This window comes from Podarcis gaigeae, assembly GCF_964106915.1.
Source record: "Podarcis gaigeae genome assembly, chromosome: 15".
Lineage (NCBI taxonomy): Eukaryota > Metazoa > Chordata > Lepidosauria > Squamata > Lacertidae > Podarcis > Podarcis gaigeae.
In genome coordinates, this window is record NC_139692.1 from 29123975 (window position 1) to 29129268 (window position 5294).

Genomic DNA, 5294 nt, shown 5'->3' on the forward strand with positions numbered 1-5294 from the left:
AAACAATGCGCCCCTCTTTTATTTTGGGTGGGAAGTTTTTCTTCTGTTCGGGTAAAAGCAGGCCCATAGAGTCAGAGCGCCCCATGTCCAAACTCTCCGACATCCCAAAAATTAAGAAAAGCAGATGTCAGGACATAGTTATAACCGTTTGGGGTTTTTTTCTGGTCTGTGCTTTTATTTGGCCCATCAGTATCTACAAATCCTGAGTCGCATCTCAAGATTACCTCCCCTCCCCACGTGCCCCCCTCCCCCAAAGAGATGTCGCTATAGTTCCTGCCTTCGCTCAATCTTCGGCAGCTCAGCTTCAAAGATTAAGGTTGTGCCACCTGGGATTTTGGGTGGTTCTCTGCAGTCCCCATAACCCAGCTCAGAGGGAATGACCAGCTTTCTCTTCTCACACTCGCACATCCCAAGCAGGCCCTGATCCCAGCCTTTAATGACTTGTCCAGTCCGCAAGGAGAAGATAAATGGCTGATCATGAGTCAGGATGCTGTCAAACTCTGTCCCATCCTCCAGCTTGCCCGTTTAATGCATGTGGAGCACATCACCCTTGCGGGACTTTTTTTTTTAATTACTTTTTTATTCAAAATTAAGACAAAACATATTATCTAGAAACATAACATCCTTATTTCCCCCCTTTTTTCCTGGAACACTCACTTCTGGTTTTCAATCATTGGGGGGCTGAAACGTACAAGTCAGGCATTCGAGAACTGAGGTATGACTGTATATTCATTATTCAATACATTGCCCAACATTTCACATTGACTTCAATGGCTGCAATTATGTGAAACGGCAGGCTGCCTGGCCTAGCACTCTCACAAGCCTTACCTGGGCAATTGCCAGGGCCTAAGCGCCCTGGCAGGATAAGTTTGCAGGCCACCACTTCCAGTTAGGTGGGGAACTTGCAACCTGCTGGATCAAGACTCACAAGTTGTTCGGGCCTTACCATATTTCCTCTGTGCAAATATGGTGCTTCTGTAGGCCTCAGCTGGGAGGGTTAACATTTTTTTTTTAAGGCAATGGATTCTTTGTGGTGATTCCAAACGAAAACAAAGATTACCATCTCCTCCAGTTTGGAGGATTGAATTCCAGGTGAACCGTCTGAAATGGAACTTTTACACTGAACGCTCTTTGTGAGGCTTGCCTTGACCTGCCAGTGATCTAGGGAATTTTCATATGCATGCAGCCTGGGAGTTTGCTGAGTGTCAGGTTCAATCACGAGGAGAGCTCAGAAATATTCTTTTTCTCATGCAAGGCGAGATGGTATCCAATTCTTGATAAACAATTCGAGGGAAAGAGATGGGCTTTCCAAATGGGATCACGTCTACAATGTATGCAGAAGAAGAGGGATATTGTTATTTTGGCAACACACACTACACTGTGCAAACATTCCTATTCATTCATCGGCAAAGTGGTTCTGTTGGGCTGGTCCTTAATTAGCCCTCCTCAATTTGCCAGGGCCATCCAACTCTAAGCACAAGGTTTACCACTGAGTCCAGAGCTGTCAACTGGAGTCAGGATTGGGGGTCAGCATCAAAGAGCCCCCAACCAAGGCTACACAGAGGCAAGGGGCTGATTGCTGACTCCCCAAAGCCTGCCGCTCCTCCTCCTCTAATTAAACCTATGTAAGACCATTTCTATACCACTTTCTAAGCAAACCCTCCCAGACATTTCATCCATCCACACACAGAAAATCGCTTGTGCACAAAGGTGAGTTATAGAAGACCAACTTTCTGTGGCTTGTTTTCTCAGCACCTTGAGACATTTGCACATATGACATCTGAGTTCTCCTCAGCTTGGGCTTTCATTCGATTCTCTTAATGTTTAAAATAAACACAATCAAACAAAAATTGGCACCCTTCATGGGCTCCAGCTAAGCTGGAAAATGGCTCTGGGTCATCTGCTAATAAGCCAGCGCTATCCATTTCCAAGGGTTGCTTCTCCAGTTAATTGTGTGGACTCATTGCCCAGCAGTTCACTCCTCTTTTGCCTTTAGCTTGCTTGGGTTAAGAAAGTAATATAGGAACTGAAGAGGGACAATTCAGACATGTTAGTTTTCTTCCATGGGAACTGAATTCTTGAGTGGATTCCTATGGAGCTTGGGAAACATGGTGCCCAAACTGCAAATTGTTTCTCTTAGAATAGTGCTTCTAAAAACTCCCTTATAATGCCCTATGATCACTCTTTGCAAAGTTCACTTGAGTTCGCTTTATTTCTGCATCAGTTTGCAAGTCTTGGTCAGCATTTTAATATTCATTTCTCCTCATATACATTTATTTGGAAGCCTTTTGATATCATGTATTTTGTGTGTTATTTTCACTGATAGATGTGTTTTGTGGCTGAAGAACTGCGTTGCAAAATTCAGAGAAGTTTTAATTTCGAAGGTCGGATACATTCTGTTTTTGTGTATTGTTTCAGGAAGCGCAAACTTGGTGGGTGCACATTAACACATGGACCAAATCAATTTTTTCCTCCATACCTAACACTCCTGTGAGGGGTTAACGCACCATCTTCTACCTAAAACTGGAATCTGGGGGAAGTCAAAGGCAGCACAAAGTAACCAGAGAGAAGACAAGGATTGAAAGGGGCAGGGGAACCCCCTCCTCCTCAACACTAGCAATTCTCCTGACACATCATTTGAAAATTAGTATGCAAGAGGCAGTGTGCCTTAGTGGGCGCAGAGCTGAACGAGGTGCTGAGGGACCTGGCTTCAGGATCCACGGGTGCTTTGCTCCTGAGCCACCCTCGCCCCAGGAACGCTGGCCTCAGGCTCTTCCCACCATGGCTGCGTTCAGTCCCAAGCACCCTGTGTTGATGGAGATGAAGTCAGACGTGTCATAACCTGATGTTTATGGAAGTATTAGCATTGTGGTGACCCAGAAAAATGTAGTGTTTGTGTAGTATCCGTTACACAGCTTCCCTGGCCCTGTGATTGATAGCAGCTCTTGCTCGGCTGCGAGACAGTTGGGAATCATTAGCAGTGTCACAGATGGAACCCTCTTGAATAATCCCACTCTCCCCTTTCTTTCCCAGATTTATTATTTTATTATGAGAAAGGCTGGGCTGCGGGGGGAGCCCTTTCCAAAGCTTTGATTGGCAGGAACCACCGACGGAACCCGTATTTGGGACTCACCTGCCAGTCGACACAGAAAGCGGGGTGCAAAGCTCTCTTGCATTCTGCCGAATTTCACAATTTGGTTATTATAGAATATTTATTAAGGTTTTTAGTAATAATACAATAAAGGTAAAAAGAAAAAAAAATAATAGCAAAAATACAAAAAATAAAAATAATTAAAAACATGCAGATTTTCCATTGCTTATTTTCCTTTAACTTGTTTCCCGGACCTCCTCATACCTCCCTTTTTTGTATTCCAATTCAAATTGTTAGTTCAACAAATCCTTACCATTAAATTTTTACCTGTTTCTAAGCCTTTTTCTCTCTCTCATATACCCTTGAAGCATTACAGCTGGAAACCACTTAATTTCTATCCAACATCATTCTAACATTCATTAATTTTGCAATATTTCTGTAGGTAGTCTTTAAATTTCTTCCAATCTTCTTCCCCAATTTCACAATTTGGTTGGGCATTTTTGCACCCTGATTCAAGTTAGGTGGAGGCAAATTTGATCCTGGAAACTGCATCACTGTTCGGTAACTTTATTATCCATTTAGCCAGGAAGTACGATCTGCTGAACTCAATGGGGTTTACTTTAAGAGTAGAGATGGATGGATCCGTTCTGTGTCAGTTCCTTCCTGTGTTACAAGCAGCAGTAGTCGACGGCATGCTGGGGCTGCGCCGTTCACCTGACCTCCCAACAACTGAATTGCTGCTGCAGACCACGGTGGAGAGGAGGAGGAACGAGGTGGTGCTGAGGCTGGCACAGAACCAATGTAGGGTTTTCTAATGTGATGCCTCACTCCATCCTGCTAGGCAGAGGTGACTCAGCCTGAGGGAGGTCAGGTGTGTGGCATGACCCCATGACCCTGTCCACTACTGAAAAGTAGACATATAGAGATGTAGGAGGTTGCCTTGCGGCAAGTCAGACTATTCGTCCATGTCAGAGGCCAGAGTCAGGAGTAGATCATCTTCTGAGGCCCTCCTTCATGTGCCTTCTCGAGAGATCCAGAGGGTGGCAACACGAGAACGGGCCTTCTCTGCAGTGACTCCTTGCCTGTGAAATGCTCTCCCCAGGGACGTTTGCCTGGCGCCTTCATTATACACCTTTAAGCACCAGGCAAAAATGTTCCTTTTTAACCAGGCCTTTGGTTGATCTGATTTACATCCCATACCCTTTTAAAAAGTGTTTTTTGGGGGGGGGCTATTGGGTTGTTGTTTTTATTTTTATGTATTTTGTGGTTTTGTATCTTGATTTTATTCTGTGAACCGCCCTGAGACCCCCAGGTATAGGGTGGTATATAAATTCAATAATAATAATAATGATGATGATGATGATGTCAAAAATGATCTTTCAGAGCCAATGAATCCTATACCCTGAGCCTTTTCCCCCAAACGAAAACAAGCCGAGGGGGTGCTGGGACCCAGGCCAGTCACTCTGGCCTCATCCTCTCTGGAAATTCATTCCAAAGCAGAGGCTGCAGCCAAGACTAACAGCGAGTGGGGAAATTATAAATAAACATGCTCATAGGACTAGAGTCTCAACCTGGTTAGGACTTCTGAGAAAATCCACATGGCCTTTGAGTCAGAGGGAACTGATCAGAAGCATTATCCCATTAGATTGGGGAGGCTCTCGGGGAGGAAGAGAGAGACCACGGTGGAATAGGAGAATGGGATTAACATGAGAAATTCCCAGATAATTTATCAGCCTCCGTGTCCCCAAAGTGATTCTGAGTGCAATGTGCTCAGGCTAAAAGCTCTCAAACAGAAGCCTGGATATCAGACCAGAAGCTGGAATCAAATCTTCATACTAAACAGTCTTCTATCACCAAAGAGTTGATTGTCTTGCTGGTTACAGTTTTTGAGGCGGGCCATTTATTTTTCACAGAGCACCTGGGGATTTAAAGATCTCATCCCTGACCAGCTGTTCTCACATTTTTCTTCCAGCCCTGGGTGGACTTCCCACATTTTTTAAAAAAGTGTAATTTAATACACAAGTGTTACTCATAGAGTCTCAAGAAGGAAACCAACTGACAATGTAATGCCTTGTTTGTATTTATACAACAAAACGACGAAAGGGTTGAATCCAGTTGCAGAGGAACTGTCGTGTATGACGTGTCATTGCTATTCTTGAAGAAGGAACCAGGTGACATGTGGAGATGCCAGAAAGATTGAGTT

The 5294-nt window shown here is 44.3% G+C and overlaps 1 pseudogene across 1 annotated transcript; it reads right to left on the minus strand.

Moving 5' to 3' along the window:
- Positions 1 to 247: 247 nt before the first annotated feature.
- Positions 248 to 3176, minus strand: LOC310833012 (peptidyl-prolyl cis-trans isomerase FKBP2 pseudogene; annotated as a pseudogene). Its single transcript has 2 exons — positions 3134 to 3176; positions 248 to 527 (listed from the first exon to the last, which is right to left on the minus strand). The product of its transcript is annotated as a peptidyl-prolyl cis-trans isomerase FKBP2 pseudogene (transcript).
- Positions 3177 to 5294: the final 2118 nt, after the last annotated feature.